This window comes from Zootoca vivipara, chromosome 5 (assembly GCF_965207765.1).
Source record: "Zootoca vivipara chromosome 5, rZooViv2.hap1.1, whole genome shotgun sequence".
NCBI lineage: Eukaryota > Metazoa > Chordata > Lepidosauria > Squamata > Lacertidae > Zootoca > Zootoca vivipara.
In genome coordinates this window covers 63,491,430-63,509,282 of record NC_142588.1, presented here as the reverse complement: position 1 = coordinate 63,509,282, position 17,853 = coordinate 63,491,430, and the positions used below count along the sequence as shown (strand labels likewise).

Below are 17,853 nucleotides of genomic sequence, written 5' to 3'. Positions count from 1 at the left end.
GCAATTCCATTTTGGAACTATCCACTTGCCGTTGTATAGAGTGACAAAATGACAGGCTGACATTGTGGGCTTTTTGCTTCCATGGGTTCCTTTTTAAAAATATAGCATTTTATCAAGCCTTTGCTCCTTCCTTTTCCTTCAGACATCCTGTGCCCATTCTTAGGGTGACAGAGAGGCAGGCAGTGAAACTGCCTGTCTTTGCTCCTTCCTCATTTGCCACAGAAATCTTAAACAGCTTTCATTGCAACTTGGTTTAAAGCAGGCATGGCCAAACTTGGCCCTCCAGCACTTTTGGGACTACAACCCCCATCATCCTTAGCTAACAGGACCAGTGGTCAGGGATTATGGGAATTGTAGTTCCAAAACAGCTGGTGAGCCAAGTTTGGCCATGCCTGGAAAGGAATGGCAAATGCTGGAGCTGCACTCCTTTTACTACCTGCGTTTTCTTGAACTTGCAACAGGCATACTCTTATATACACAAATGCAGGATGAAAGCGGGGAAGATAAACCTCTCTCCCAACAATGAGGATTCTGTTTTCAAGCTACTGGCACTTTGACTTTCAACTGAGTTAGGGAAACAACTTTTTTCTCTCCCTTGCTGCATACTGAGTGGTCATCAAAAAGTTGAGCATCGTGACAGGATACAGATCTTCTCTTTGCTCCAGGAATAATAAACATTTAGTTCTTTCAATTTGGCTGGAAATCTCTCACTGACTCGCACACCATTCCCAACACATCTCTGTTTCAGCAGAGAAGTCCTGAGCTGTTTCCTGTGTGATATGCCAATTTACCTACAAAAGAAGTTTCCCAAGGCCTCAGTGAAGTTCTTGTGGTTCGTTTTAAGAAATGCAAAAGAGGAACAAGTTTTGTTTTTCTCCGGTTCAATGCTCTTTGTGGGGGAAGACACCTTGCAAACCGAAGTGACAGTTACTGAGGGATGCTGATACAGAGATCAACATCTGCAGCGTCAACCATTTCAATAAAAGCAGAGTCAGATGGAAATTTTATATCCACTACCCACATCAACCGATAGTAGAATGAAAGTGTTGTAAGAATTTTAAGGTTATATATATATATATATATATATATATATATATATATATATATATGTTCATAAACATGTACATGAATATACAGGCACGTGTCTGAAGCAGCACAGGAAGACAGGCCTGACTGACACCATTTTGACTCTCTCTGACCAGGTGTTCATCTGCAAGGAAGAAGGGGGGTGGGGGGAACCTTCTCATTGTCTCAGGAATTAAAGTGATAATCCCTGGCATCCTGATACCTGAGTGCCAGACAAAAGGCTATGATTAACTTGGCTGGGAAACAGGGAAATGTAAATATCTCTCTTTTTTTGTTGATTAGGTTTTGGGGGCAAGGTCCAGGATGCTCAGATTACTGCCACCAGACCTCCCCTTTCATAATGTACCTATGATGAATCTAGGGAGGTCGGTCTTGGGCTACACCCCTTCTGTGACGTATGGGTGATGTTTCTGGGGGTGGGCTGAAACCAATTTCAAATTTCTATTTAAGGGCAGGACACCTTTGTTTGGGGTTCCTTCCTTGTTCTCCTGCGTGAGGGGAAGGACCCTGTTGCAACTCAAACTTCTCTGGTTGGCCTCTGTTATATCTCCGACCGATGGAGAACCCAATAAAGGGCTCTTATGTACCCCATAAGGGAATAAGGGCAGATTTTTGCTTTTAACAAAAGCAAAATATTACCTCCAGTGTTTCAGAAGGACTATATCTAAGCCTTCTTTGTTCTCTGAGCTGTCTCCTCATACTTCCTCCGCTGTAGCATAAATATAAAATAAGCCAGTGATGGGCAACCTTTTGAGCTTGGTGTGTCAAAATTCGCCAAAAAAACGAGCATAACTCGGGTGATGTGTCACTTCGAGAAAAAAACCATAATTTCACGATATTTATAGTTTAAATAAGGGACTCAGGTGGTGCTGTGGTTAAAGCACTGAGCCTAGGGCTTGCTGATCAGAAGGTCAGCGGTTCGAATCCCTGTGACGGGGTGAGCTCCCGTTGCTTGGTCCCAGCTCCTGCCAACCTAGCAGTTCGAAAGCACGTCAAAAATGCAAGTAGATAAATAGGAACCGCTACAGTGGGAAGGTAAACGGCGTTTCCATGTGCTGCTCTGGTTTGCCAGAAGTGGCTTTGTCATGCTGGCCACATGACCTGGAAGCTATACGCCGGCTCCCTCGGCCAATAATGCGAGATGAGCGCGCAACCCCAGAGTTGGTCACGACTGGACCTAATGGTCAGGGGTCCTTTTACCTTTACCTATAGTTTAAATAACAAAAATGTATAATTGTAATATATAACTGTATTTAATAAACCAAAAACTAATTATTTAACCTAACCTAAAAAAAAACCACTTATTTATCACAAAGTGCCCAGAGTTGTTGAGCTTTTTGGGGGGAGCTGCTGACCAAAGTTTTGGAGGTGCAAAAGTTACTTTGCTTTTGGGGGGGATGCCGCAAAGCTGCTGCACTTTTTTGGGGGGAAAGAGAACAGAAATAAATGACGAATAATACCTTCGCTGGAACTAACAGGCAGCACCGACATAGTCTGCCAAAGCACAAAAAAAAAAACAGCACAGAAGGGGTTAAAAAACGAACACTGTTACACCCAATCATAGTCTGCCAAAGCGCCAGAAAAACAGCACAGAAAGGGTTAAAAAACCAATCTCTGGTTACCAACAACAACAATAAAAGATCCGGGTTTTAACAGTGGAGACAAGCTCTAACAGAGACAAGCTGTAGGAGGAGCGGGAGAACAAATGGGGGGGGGGGGACAACAACAGCGCAAATGGGCCGATGGGGCGCAGTGCCAGTAGTGAGGGCTCTGCGTGTCACATCTGACACGCGTGTCATAGGTTCGCCATCACTGAAATAAGCTAACTTCCACAACAGTAACAGCATTAGTTACTGTGATATTCTGTGGGCTGACATACTGGCAGGTGTAAATGTGTGGCTGAGTGAAGATGACACTGCCTTGTGAGAGGGGAAAGAATAAGACCAGATGGACCTTGATTTTTTTTTTTCAACTTTATGAGTCACCTCTCATTTTGCAGATTTCTTTTTTTAGGACTAGAATGAGCGTACCAGACCTAGAACTATCTCAATCTGGTTTCAGGCCTGCTTTTGGCACAGAAACTATTTGGATGAGCCCAATGAACGATGCTGAGAAAAGGGACAAGGGGACTGCAACTCTGCTTATTCTCCTGTGGCTTTTGATACCGCCATAGAATCATAGAGTTGGGAGGGAACCCAAGGGTCATCTAGTCCAAACCCCTGCGATGCAGGAACACCAACCGTTCTGAAAGTGTGATTACCAGGGACAATCTGTTTAATCAAGCCAATGAAATCTTATTTCAACTACAGCACCCCTAAATTTCATTTGCTAATCCAATGACAGATTGGATACCTGATGTCAATGAAAACTGAAGTTGCACAGTGTTAGAAGATTGCAGGGCTGGTGGGGTGCTCTTGCAGGGACAAGTGGGTTAAATATGCTGCCTTCTTGGTGCCTGTTTTTGCTTTAGGGTTCCTAATAATAATAATAATAATAATAATTTTTATACCCCGCCCATCTGGCTGGGTTTCCCCAGCCACTCTGAGCGGCTCCCAACAGAATCAATGATGATGATGATGATGATGATGATGATGATAATGCGATAAAACATCAGACATTTAAAACTTCCCTAACTTCCAAAACGTGGGGATCTTCTATGGACCTGTAGACTCGTGGAAGGCAAGAAAATTAAGTACAGAAGGAAGAATAGGGCTAGCATTCCCATCCCTCCCCAACCCACGCATGATAAGGTACCCATTTAAATAACACCTGGACAGGCCTAGTGCAGGATTTTTCAGACTGAGGGCCACATTTCCATCTGGGTAATCTTCCAAGGGCCTACATCCCAGTGGTAGGCAGGACCAGAGGCAAAAATGGGCAAAGCAACAAGCGTACATTTTACCTTTGTATAATAGACTAGTTTCTACACGCACTCACAAAGAATCATAGAATTGTAGAGTTGGAAAAGGGACCCCAGGGTCATCTAGTCCAACCCCCTGCAAGGCAAGAATCTCAGCTGAAGCATCCGTGACAGATGGCCACCCAACCTCCAGAGGGAGGCTATTCAACTGTTAAACAGCTCTTACTTTCAGAAAGTTCTCCCTGGTGGTTAGTCTCCTTTCTTGTAATTTGAAGCTATTGGTTTGAGTCCTGACCTCCAGTGCAGGAGATTAACCATCAACTATAGTCTTTTTCTGGAGAGAATGAGCTGCAGGGTGCCTACTTGGAAAAAAAAAACTTTCAAAATATGGTGCTGGGAGTTTACACCACAACATCAAGACATTGATGTTACGGCGTCCCCTCAGATTTTCATTCTGACTCCAGTGCTGTTTATCATCAACATTAAGCTGCTGAGTCACGTCATCCAGAGGGTTTGAGTCGGGTGAGGTGCCAGCTCTTGTTTCTCCTTTTCACGAGATTTTGGGTGAGGTAGTAAAAGTGCTGAACAGGGGTCTGAGATCAGTAATGGACAGGATCTGGGCCAATCAACTGAAGCACAATCAATTTAAGAAGGATGTGCCATGGGCAAGTCGTATTTGGGGGGGAAGTTGTACTCTCCCTATAGCAGATTTGGGGGACGGTGTTCCTGTCTTGCACTGGTTGCCAATTTGCTGCCAGACCAAGTTCAAAGTTCTTGTGTTAATTCACAAAGCCCTAAACATGGGCCCAAAGTCCCTTAGGGACCACCTGATCCCTTATACTCCACCTCAGTCACTGAGAACCTGATGGGTCACTTTTGGTGGTTCCTCATGCCCTTGAGGCTTGCTTGGCCTTCACTAAGAGACTGAGTCTTTAGTGTGGTAGGCCGTGCCTTGTAGAACTCCTTACCAGTTGAGGTTTGGCAGGAACCATCTCTGCCTTCTGTCTCCTGAAAACTGTACTGTTTAGACAGGCCTTCATACCGTGTTTCTCACATTTTAAGACGTCCCTATAAAATAAGACATGGCACAATTTTCTGGAGGCAATAAAATATAAGGCATCCCCCAAAAATAAGACATGCTGAGTGGGAGCAGTGGTAGGAGCAGGTCTGCATGGTGCTTTTGCAGCGTGCGCCTCGCCGAGCGCTGCTGTTTCTCCCGGGTCCCGCTCAGTCGGGACTCTGCGCGGTGCGCGCTACTGTCCTTGCCGGCTCCCGCTGAGTTGGGGCTCGGCACAGCGCATGCAGCTGTCTTTGCCGGCTCTTTCTTGAATGAATCCCCCACCCCGAATTCGACCAAGCCCAGAACAGCCTGCCAATCACACCAACGAGCAACCGACGTCGCTTGCTCCCGGCGGCCGTGAAGGGGCGGGGCTCCGCTCGTGAGCAGGCCGGGGGGAGGGTGAGAGCAGAAGCGGCCATTGGGTGAGAGGCGTTTCGCGCCTGAAATGGCCGCCGCCGCTGAACAATGGACGAGCCTATGGCGGGAGCAGGGCCCACCGCAGCCGGTCCTGTCGCCATGGGTGGGGAAAACGAGGCTGAAAGCCGGCAAGGCCCCGCGGACCGGGCCGACGGAGAGTCGCGGCTCAACCTGTTGCTGCCGTGCCTCCACTCGTTCTGCGTGCGCTGCCTACCCCCTCCGCATTGCTACCTCATGCTGCCGCCTTCCGCTGCACCTTCGCCGGGCGCTGGCGGCCCCAAAGACCCGCCGCTGCCTCCGCCGTCGCCTTTGCTTCAGCCTTCCCCGGCCCCCTCGTCGCCCGTCGCCACGCCGCCCTCGCCGCTGCACTGCAACCCGGGTAAGGAAGCCCGCGCGGCGGCCGTGTCACGACTGGGGGGTGAGGAGGAGAAGAGCTCGTACGGTAGTTATCTCAGAGAGGGAGAGCCCCGACCCAGCGGGAGCCGGCAAGGGCAGCAGCGCGCGCTGCACCGAGCCCGACCCAGCAAAACTCTGAAAGCTTAATACCGGTAAAAAATTAAAAAGCTTAACAAAAAAAATAAGACATCCCCTGAAAATAAGCCATGGCGGGGTTTTTTGGAGTAAAAATAAATATAAGACATGACTTAAAATGTGAGAAACACGGTAGTATGAATTTCTCCAACCCAGTGTTCTCCAGATGTTTTGGACTGCAACTTCCGTCATTCCTAAACATTAGCAGTCCTGGTCAATGAGGCTTATGGAAGACACCGGTTTGGAGAAACCTGGTGTACACCACTCTGTGGAGCAAGGGCAAGGAGACAAAGACAACGTCCACCAGACCTGATAAAACAGAACACAGCAGGGAACCAAGGGCTGAACCCTACATCAGGGATGTTTCAAGTTCTGATATTAGGAAACTCGAGGAAACGAAAAGGTCCTCACAGAGTTTTCACTACAATCTTATTTGCACTGGTTGTGAGAAGTCAAACGAGCACTCTCCACCTTGGTCCAGTTAAGTCACTGTTCCAGACAGACTATCTTAAGTTGTGTGGAACTGGTAAATTATCTCATTAACTATGGTAGGTATACTTATAGTCTACTTATATAATTACTTCCTTCTTTTTTATATGAAAAGTAATGAAGCATAATGACACTTGGGTTTCTCATATTATTCTCCACAGTGCATAGTGTATGGAGCTGTCTTTCCTACCCTCAAATGAGTTTGCTCATCTGTTGTTTAGTAGGAAACAAGAACATAATGCATCTATTTAGGAATACCTTTGTGTGGCTTGCTTTCTCTCTTGGAACGCATATAAACCTCAGGATCCCATAGCTCGCCCACCCACCGCCCAATCAATCTGTTATGTTTCCTAACCTAGTATCATGATGGTGTGTTTCATTCCAGTGCATCTTCCCACACACCTCAGATCTGGAGAAAACCAGAATAGGATACAGAAGGAGAAGGCTCCTCTTTCTCCTGCCCACACTCCCTAGCTCAGAGACGGCTGGATTGACATAGAGGAGCAGAACAGATTGACTCCACTATGCCTCACTCCCATGGCAGTGGCTGGAAAAAAGTACAGGAATTTCCAAATGCCAGAAAGCTACATGGGTAACTCTAAGCATCTCAAGGAGAATTTAGATGAATGCCTTCTTTGACCACCTTGATGCATAATGTTTGATAAAAACTGGATATACAACCTTATAGGATTTCTGTAAGAAATGAGGGTGGAGGCCAGAAGGAAATACCAATCTGTGTGCAGTAATAATACGTCTTGCACTGCAAAGTATTCTCGGTACAGATTAGATTCCTAAGCTAAGTTGAGAATGCAACTGCCTAGACTTCGCCAGAATGATATTTTTATGCTTTTATGAGTCACTGATTCTCCAGAGCCCATGCAATTGGCCTTATTTTCCATTTTCTCTCAATGGTGCGATAAATGCCAAGTGTGTCACAGATTGCCAGAGATGTCACTGACACTAACCAACAGATGCCCATAATATTTGCAATGCCACATCCTGCACAGCCCTCCAAACAGTACTAGAAGTGGGCAAGAGGGAAATAATATGTTTCCACTGATTAAAAATAATAATACTGCATTTTCCAGTGTCACCGAGATCTAATTTTCCCACAACAGACTTGCTTGGCCTGGGGGGGTGGGCAAGAAATTTCAATCTGCTGTCACAACCGAGAAACAACAGTACACAATAAAGCAATTATCTAGAAAAGCTTGAGATACTAAACTAAACCCTTTCTAAGAGAACAGCACCTAATCTTAAATCATAGTCGCTCAAGTCCAAAGGCCAAGCCTTGCTGGAGTATGTGTCTTATGAAGTGGCTGTAAAAACAGGGTAGCTGTTTGAGAGAGGATTCTGGCACTGGGCATCTATTTCTAGCTTCTTCTCCATTAGCTGTTCCTCACTGCACATCCCTCCAAAGCAGTCCCAACATAATAACTGAGAATACAACCATTCTTCCACATGCTGAGGTCATTCAGGCAGACGGCTCACTGACTGGAATGTTGCTATAGTGCTGGAGCCCTAAAGCTGTTAACTCCCTGGTGATGAAGGGGGTAGAGGCATAACACATGCCGGACTGGGAAATCCAGACAGAAAAGGATTAGTATCACATGAAGGGGATCTCCTGCATGGAGCTCTCTAACTCAAACCCCCCCCCCCCGGCAGTCCTCAAATAAAAAGACATTTGCGATATAGAAGGACCAAGAAGAGACAGAGACCTTTGCAGCTTGATTTGGAGAGTAAATAATCCAGCACAATAGTTTGGCCAGGAGTCAGGGTTTTTAGGACTCGAGCAGAAGAAATCTAGCCAACCCAACACTCTCTTTTATAACTTCCAAAAGGTAAATAACAGTATTCAAGCAAGCATTTCCATATACAGTGGTACCTTGGTTTTCAAACGTAATCCGTTGCGGAAGACCAAGTTCTGAAACTTTGAAGACTGAAAACTCAACAGCCGTCAGCTAAGTCTCAGGATCTTGCACTCAGCAGAAGCCATGGGGCATGTTCGAAACCGAAGCATTTACTTGCGGGTTTACCGCATTTGTAAAGCGAAATGTTCGTCAACAGAGACGGTCGAAAACCGAGGTACCATTGTATACTTTTCCTAGTGATGTTGCTGAAACAGCCATTAGATTGCTACAGAGTTGCTTTTTCTCTAGTATTCATCAACACTGGAACTTCTTGAAATGTCCTCAGGGTTCCTTCTGATACCCACCTTACTTAGCCACTCCAGTGTGTGTCCTTGCTGGGAAATGTCGATCACACTGGAAGATCCAAGACCGATGAGTGGAGCTCACACTGCACCGCAGGACTTTGTTGCCCTCATACATACACACTGAAGCAAGGAGCCGCTCTGTGCGCTCCCTCCCTCCTGGTCGAGAACTTCTGGCGGGGGTGGGGAACGTTCAGCCCGCCAGCTTAATTTCCCTAAATCATACCCACCTGCCCCACACCTGGTGCCAAATGGGGCCAGTGGAAACCCACTAAAAGTGCTCCCGGTGATTCTGTCAGCACCAATCAGCAGCGACAAGAAGCCTACAGCCATCAGCTGCGCTACAGAATTTCCCACTGGGCATTTCCTGATGCAGCTGTAAGTGGGGCTTCCCTGCAAATATCCCTTCGCATCACCAGCTTGAATCAAAGCCAGCAGAGAAAAGGATCTTCTTCTGTAGGTGTGGCTTCAATCCTGCCTGCAAAGGATTTTGTTTTGCCAAAATGATTCGGGTGGGGTGAGGGAAGTCAGAATCTGGCTCTTAAGACAGGGGTCCCCAAACTCAGGCCCGGGGGCCAGATGCGGCCCAATCACCTTCTAAATCCAGCCCGCAGATGGTCCGGGAATCAGCATGTTTTTACATGAGTAGAATGTGTCCTTTTATTTAAAATGCATCTCTGGGTTATTTGTGGGGCATAGGAATTCATTCATATATATTTTCAAAATATAGTCTGGCCCCCCCACAAGGTCTGAGGGACAGTGGACTGGCCCCCTACTGAAAAAGTTTGCTGACCCCTATCTTAAGATCAGAGAGGCATGGAATTGCACATACATCGCTGTGTTTCCTACATGACAACAGGTAGTTTCAAAGAACAATCGGGGACTCTATGACGTGGTGGGCAAATACTACTTTAACCTACACTGTGGACACTCTTAAATGGTGACGTGTGGAGTTTTCCATTCTCATTTTTTCTCCACCCCCACCCTCCTTTTAGGGAGACAGAGCAGCCCACCCTGTTTACCTTTATAAATAAACATTTTGACTTAACATTTTACTTGTGGGGAATTACTTGTTTGCTCCCATACTATAAAAGCCAAGCCAGCACAATTCTCCTGAATGCAATATTCAAACCCTGCTGTCAGGTTAATTATAGTTAAACAGAAAACCATTAAGCTATTACTAGCGCAGCCACATCCAATCCAAAAGAGCCGTAAGCTAAAAGCAGCTGTAGTTTCTTTCTGGCAGCTCCCCACCCCCAACCCCCCCAACCCCCGTGTTAGAAACTGAGATATGAAAGCTCGGAGCTAAATAGTCCTTAAACCTAGGTTATGGGTGCAACAACAGAAGTAAGTAATTTACTTCCGTTGTTGCACAGTAAGTAAGTAATTTACTTCTAGCTGTTGGGTAATGCAACTTTATTTGCATTACCCAACAGCCATAGCAACGATAAAGCAATACAGTATATGTAGAAATAAGAACATGGAATAAAAGGCATGCTTTAGTATCCTAAATTATCAGTCAGTTGGTGGCCCTTAATCTGATTGCACCATCTATGTATCTAGCAACCTTTGTTGTTGTCTGATCATTTTGGTCTGATAAGAGGAAGTGCATTATGGCTGCAGATAGGCGAACTGGGATGGTTAATAGAAGTGGGGTAATAATCTCGATCCTCAGGTCTTTGTAGAGGGAACAAGACAGGAGGAAATGTGTCACTGTTTCTATACTGCCATCTCCACAGCGGCAAAGTCGTTTCTCGAGTTAAGATCTTTTGGAATAGGCCCTCAAGTATGGCAGAAGGCAGAACATCCAGGCGCAACAACGGAATGTCTGGGTGCACTTTTTTATAACAAGAATACAAAGCTGAAAAGGAATGAACTGCAGCTAAAATATTATGTTTATTTTTCACATGGTGTAGTTCTTCCCCTGCTCACCCTCCTAATATCCTTAAGAGGTCTCTTCTTCAGCCTTCAGAGAGTAGTTGGAAGTGGGGATGCAGAAAAAGGTCTTCCTTTCCTTCTACTCTGCAGTTTTAATATGAAATCTTGGGCGCAGTACTGTGCCCAGAGCTCAGAAACTGCTTGCGCTAATGAAATTCCCTGTCACAAAATACACCTAGAACAATGGGAGTATCGAACACTGCCCCCACCCCTTTCCTTTTGTTCATGGCCTGCTATGCCTAGGCATTACCTAAGGATCTGTTAACATCAAAACAAAAGGAATTTGAAACTGAGCATCTTGAACCCTGCTAGGAAGCACGCAGAACCAACTGGCAGAAACTAATTTAAAATTTGCTTCCTTGTTCTTGTTTCTTCCATGCACAAGTGCAGCACATATGGGCAAACCACAGATATTGAGCTAAGTGGTGCTCGATGCAACACCACACTCAAATCTCAACCAAAAACTATGGAAGTCTCAGCAGGGGACCATTATGGTTTTCCATATTTGAACTGTGGAAAATTGCACTGCCCACTGGGCCTGAACTCCAAATACAGACAAGGTATTTCTGTCAAGACCACTAGACATGGAATCTGCCCCATGCTTAAAGTAATGTAAACCAGGTATCTTCAGCCTTTTCCAACCCAAAGACCCACTTTTAACCCAGACATGCATTTGGGGACCCATTTCTTAATATCCTGCCATATCTTCTTCTACCGTATGATTTTTTTTTTGTTATCAAGATTTTATAATACAATCGAACAAACCAACAATGACAGATTGCACAATACAAATCAGACATTAATGATATTTTAAAAAGGAAAACATATAGCAAGAAACATGTCCCCACCCAGTAAAGAAACAGGCAAAACAGCAGGACATACCGTACTAGCATGCCCTACAATAAAATCTACATTTGAAAATTAGTTGTATTGACAAAAGCATACTAGAGGCAATATGCTGAGAATTACGACACCAGACCTCTCCCAAAAGAGAACGGTGATTAAAATAGCTGTGTATAGTAGCATCTACGGTATGTTAGCTGAAACCAGGAAAACGCAACAAAGAACTCTCAGTAATCAATACCAGTTCCCAGGATTCCTACCTAAGAGTGTGAAATTAACTCTAAATGAGAATAGTCTAAGAGGCATATGTCTTTATGACCCATGGTCTAAAGTGGAGGCAAAATGGAAAGTTCTACTAAGAAAAGAAGCATCATTTACTAACTTAGTGCAGTCCTTTTATCATTGTTTACAAACAGGTGCAATTACTGTATAACACAGAAAGATTTAATGGGAACAACTTGTTCACTAGATAAACGATCTCTCTCTCTCTCTCTCTCTCTCTCTCTCTCTCTCTCTCTCTCTCTCTAGAAATTATTGGTTTTTCTATTGCATGCCTTTCATCTCTGTTTACCAACTTTTAAATAGAAAGATCCAGAGATTATTTTATTGCTTTTCATCACACTGTACATTAGCTACCACCATTTCATATCTGAATGTTCCTGTGTAAATTTATGATGCACTAACGGCGCCTTCGCCTACTTGTTTCCCTCCAGAAGTTTTGAACGACAACTCTCACCAGTCCCAGTCAGCATGGTCAATGGTCGAGGATGATGGGAGCTGTAGTCCCAAGTACATGAAAAGCAGCAGGTTGGGGAAAGTTGAGCTAAGGTTTAGAGTACAGATACTTTGGATGTGGTTGGTCACCCAAACTCAAAAAAGGATATTGTGGAACTAGAAAAGGTACAAGATAACAAAGACCAATAGGTTTGGGGAAGCTTCCCTATGAAGCAAATCTTAAAAGGTTAGGTAGGAAGCTGCCTTATACAGAGTCAAACCATTGGTCCATCTAGTTTAGTGTTGTCTACACTGACTTGCAGAGGCTCTCTAGGGTTTCAGATGAGACTCTTTCTGCAGTCCTACCTACAGATGTCATGACCTGAGCTTGGGATCATCCAGTGAATCTGATGAGCAGTACTGTATTATTTACAAAACACGCAAGTAATTAAAGGGATTCATTACTACAAGATAGACCGATGGCCCTCTGCTTAGCCGGCTTTGAAATGACTAGACACGCTCATGGAAGTCATGTTGGTTAAGGGCTCTTAGCCCAAAAAAACTGAAACTGAAGTTTTTTTGTGCTCAGAGACAATTCTGTTCTGATTATCAGATGCTCAGAAGAAATAACTGGGGCTGGGTGTCTCCATCATGCCCTGCTTATGAGGTTACCAGGGCCATCTGGCCTGCAGCCAGTGCTGGAAATGGAGAACACCTAAGGAATGAAACAAGCTCCTTAGGTTATGGAATTCCTTTCCATGGAGACTTCCAAGACAAGAATCAACAGGCACCCATTGGCATGGTTTAGGCATAAAATGCTGGTGCCTGGGGAGACAGAGTTGATCCCAAAGGTTGCCAGGACACCCACTAGCTCTGTGATTCTACTGAGCAAGAATCAACATTTCAACAACACCTTCAGAATAAGCAAGAGCCTTGAAAATGTCTCATGAATGAAAAAGATACCCCAGTTGCTCAGTGCAGATCATGAAACTGTTAGTGTGAAGTAGCACTTTAGGTGATGTGACAAGAAGTAACAGGTAGCATGATCTGTCCCATTTACTTATAAAATCATTTGAGCACTGCATTCTTGGTTTTTAAAAGCTTTTTTCTTAATTCTGATGTTGCAGTTTATAATTGAGAGAGACACACTTTTGGACTCTGGGTACACTCCAAAACCACTAGAATCAACTGGTGTCCAGTGTTAGTTCTACTCTACCTATTGAAAATAATGGGCACAACTAGCTTAGGTCCATTAATTTCAATGGGTCTAGCCTTAATCTAGTTCAGTTGGTTATAACCCATGATAGGTGATACCGGTAGCTCTGTCTGAATTTTCATCACATGAACCATGCACATTTGACTCTGCGCCCTGTGATGTCTCATTTTCAGATGAAAATTTCTCTGCTGCCTCTCACCAGCTGAGTCACCAGACAGAATGAGCAAGGGCATATGCCAAGGGTACAACGGCAAACAGGCAGACAATCCTCACCACAGCTATACCTAATGCAGCCGTATCATCTTCTACAACCCAATTTGTATAAAAAGAGCTTAGTTGATCTAACACTCTCTAAAACAACTTGCTTATGACAACTGCAGCCTTGAGCCATGATTCTGTTGTGCTGGATTGCCACTCATTTCAGCAGCATTAGTTGTGATGTACAAAAGATAACACAAATGAGAATACAAACAAGTACCAGCTTTCAAGTGCATGGCTTTACAAAAGTCAGATCAACTTTCTCCAAAACTAAATGAAGTTAGTCATATTTTGGATACACAATGGATTCAACAATATCTTGCATCCAGTCTGTATTACATGAAAGTGGCAACAGTTTGCGGATTGTAGGCCTGACTCAAACCCCATTACAAGGAAGTTCATGAAAGGATAGTATGTGTTGAAATTTCCCTTTTATCAACTGTCTGTCTCAGAGGAATGAAGACCTGACTGTTGATTGCTTTTAACAGTAGATTGCAAGGGATCCAGATAATGCAGTAGAACAGAATGTGAAATTTTATCATGGCTTCCTGGAACTCTGGCTCCAGTAAAATTGTATTGTTGCTACCATCGCTTTTATTGTTGTTGCTATTGATTTGAAGGCAAAATGTAATGCCACCTATTTAGAGAGTCCAGTCTCATTAATCATGCTCATGTTGGTTCCATGCTATGATCTGCGAAAGGGTGTGTCAAGACAAGCAGTTTAGAGCTGCTCTGTCAGTCAAGGGAACGTACTATTTCAGCTCTTAATTTCTTCTTACTTTCCGTTTACACTTCAGTGAAAAGAAGCATTTGTGTCATGTTTCATCAGGCTTTCATTTTGTTCTCGTTAACGAATTATCCTGCTTTTACAAATGGAAGAGAAAACAAGCCCAAATCTTATAGGTTGGTTTTGCTTGTAAGAGACCCTGCGTCTCTGGCTCCAGACAATTCCTTGCTGTTCAGAAGTAGGTTTACTTGCGCAGAGTGAGGGGCGGGGAGCAGGAGAGGGCTGGAAAGCTCTATCATTGGACTTACTGGGGAGTAATTTATAGTTGCTTGCCACAGCAGATTGAAAACTTGTATTCAGTACATAGTTCATTTTAAATCTAATTTAAGCTCCTTTTCCACTTACACTGGAACCAGGAATGAGGCTATTCTCCTGTTTATCTTGCATAAGGGAGATCAGGGTTGATGCTGCGTGCTTGGACTTTTCAATTAAGCCCTTTGACAAGGCCGTTTAGTCAAAGACTCCGAAGCGAAAGAGGGGGAAGGGGCGGAAAATAAGAAGTTTTGTCGTGATACAAAAGAGGGTGCCCTTTTATGGATTAGCAACTGATCCAACAATAAATGTCCAGTTACCAACTGCCAGTTGTCACACTAGAAATTCCCAAGTGCCACTCTTGAAATTCTGGGAGCCAAGAGAGGGCCTTGGAAGAAGAAGAAGAAGAAGAAGAAGAAGAAGAAGAAGAAGAAGAAGAAGAAGAAGAAGAAGAAGAAGAAGAAGAAGAAAACAAAGACCAACACAAGTGTCCTCCGAGAGAACCCCCGCCTGGGATCACTGTGGACTTGCTGTAAAAATATAACAACTTCACAAACAAACCCACATATGAGAACACATTTTTCCTGCACACACCTGCCTTAGAAAACCTGTGTTAATCATTCGTGGCAGATTTTTATGAACTTGTAGAGAGAGAAATCTAACACAGATCGTTCTTACTTGACCCGGGTAATCACAGCAGTGGCAACTTTACAAATCACCAAAGGTTTTCCATTGTTTGCATTTCCTTAATCCAAGAAGAAATGACTGAAACAAGACCCGCTAATTATGTGCTCTCTTTTGCTTTCAACCATCTCAGACGGATTCCTAGTAGCATAGCTGCCAAGTTATCCCTTTTTTAAAGGGATTTTCCATTATGCTGAATAGGCTTCCTCGTGAGAAAAGGGAAAACTTGGCAGCTATGATTCCTAGTATTGTGTAAATATAAAGCAAGCACCACCATCTCTTGCCCAATTTCCAGAGAAATGGAGTGAGGTAAGAGGTTGTTATCAGACAACGTAGGCTCTGATAACTTTGTTTCAAATAAAGGCACTTCTGCAGAACACAAAGTGATGGAAATTTCTTATTGACCTACTCTATTTGAAGAAGTTCTGTTTCTATGTAAATAATTACAATCTGGTTACTGATGTCTGTGGCAATGTTTCTATTACCAAGCCACATATTATGCTTTTGCTCATAAAAAAACCCTGTATTTTGTTTTAAAATACAGCTATGTATTTGAATTATAGCTCGTAAGTGGAGCCCTCCCTGTGGAAAGCCCTCTCATCAAATGTCAAGGAGATAAATAACTATACAACATTCAGAAAACATCTGCAGGCAGCCTTGTATCAGGACGTTTTTAACATTTGATGTTTTATTATGTTTTTATATATGTTGGAAGCCACCAAGAGTGGCTAAGGCAATCCTCTTTTTTTAAAAAATTTTTTTTATTAATTTTGCACAATAAAAAAGAACATACATAACATATCTACTCCCTTCTTCCACCCCCCCACGAGCCCCCTTCTGCCACCAGAGAGCCCTAAGGCAACTAGGGAAGATAAAGGAGGGTGTCCACCCAACCATTTATCCATATTTATCTTATATAAAAAGGGGGGGAGAAAAAAGAGAGAAAAAGAAAAAGAAAAACACAAAAAAGAAAGAAAAATACATTATCAAATCAATATCCATAAACATTGTTTTTTAAAGGCTTCCCCAACCTCCCCCCTTCCCCTGTCTTCATTTTTAATTCTTCTTTAACAGTTTCCTTATCATTATCTCAATTCTCTTTAACAATTTTCCTGACCTTAATTTAATTACAATATTCCTTTTTTTCCATCTTATAACTTCTAAACTTAACTATTATCACTTTCATAAAATATCTTAAATCCCCCTATTCAAAATCTATTTTTTCCCTTGCCTAATTTTTCCCTCAAATACACCTCCATAACTTTTAAACTCTTTTTTCATTCCCAATTTTGATTTACAATACAACGATCCTCAATGTACCCTCCCTTCCCCAATTCCCAGTTACCCCTGAGGCAATCCAAGGTATAACAACAACAACAACAACAACAACAACTCTCATTTTCTTGAAAAAAATATCAAACAAGTACGAAGAACCTAGACGACAAAGATTACTACCTCAAGGAAAAAAGAAAACGTCCAGGAGATCTGGGACTGAAATAAGCAAGGCTAAATTGATATAGGATGGGCAAAACGTGTGTTTGTGAGGAATATTCATTAAGCGATGCTGTGAGAATCCTCCCCCCCCCCAGAAATTACTGAAGGTGGGCATACAATGTAAGTGGTAATTAAGGAGTTTTCCTGCAACATGAGCTACTAGAGAACAGTGTATCCCACACAGTAGTTTTACAAATTCCTTTGCTATTTAAAGATTTTTTTTGGCTCTTAGACATAGCTGCCAAGTTATCCCTTTTTAAAGGGATTTCCCCTTATGCTGAATAGGCTTCCTCGCGAGAAAAGGGAAAACTTGGCAGCTATGCTCTTAGAACTGAAATTGGTTGAGAGTGTTGGGGGGGGGGACTATCATGAAGATCACATATGTAACATTAGGCTGCAAACCCTGTCATTACTGAAACTCTGTTTTTTTCATTTACTGTGCGGATTATAAGATCAAACACTCCAAAAGTAATCTAGGGTTTTCTTCATTTAGTTGTGCTTCTGCTCCATGTCTTGAATGTTGTTTAAAGCCTTCAAGGAAATAATTTGGTTCCTACCTCCTGCCAACCTAGCAGTTCGAAAGCACATCAAAAAATGCAAGTAGATAAATAGGAACCGCTATAGCGGGAAGGTAAACGGCGTTTCCATGTGCTGCTCTGGTTTGCCAGAAGCGGCTTTGTCATGCTGGCCACATGACCTGGAAGCTATACGCCGGCTCCCTCGGCCAATAATGCGAGATGAGCGCGCAACCCCAGAGTCGGTCACGACTGGACCTAATGGTCAGGGGTCCCTTTACCTTTTACCATCGGTACAGACCTTCCCTAAAAAATAAATTTGCAAAATCTTAGGTAAAACCCAGCCAAAATTAAGCAAACAGAATTAAACACTGTTTCCTGCTCTCTGAAATTACTGGGACTGAAAAATGCTTAACTTTGGCAGGATCATGTCCACTATTTATTTTGTGTGTCTAAGAAGGCAACAGTCCTTTGTTTAGAAAACCTTTACCAATCAT

The 17,853-nt window shown here is 43.5% G+C and overlaps 1 protein-coding gene across 16 annotated transcripts in view; it reads right to left on the bottom strand.

Moving 5' to 3' along the window:
• Nucleotides 1-17,853, bottom strand: part of ST6GAL1 (ST6 beta-galactoside alpha-2,6-sialyltransferase 1) — a 79,576-nt gene that overhangs the window by 46,760 nt on the left and 14,963 nt on the right. For 2 of the 16 annotated variants that reach the window (XR_015950270.1, XM_088670802.1), the window contains exon 2: nt 4,915-5,014. The exons of 12 other annotated variants lie outside the window; for them this stretch is intronic. The gene's annotated coding sequence lies outside the window, so the exon portion shown is untranslated. Of the gene's footprint in view, nt 1-4,914; nt 5,015-8,658; nt 9,539-17,853 lie in introns of those variants that run through there. 2 more of the 16 variants (XR_015950269.1, XM_088670801.1) reach the window with 2 other exon arrangements.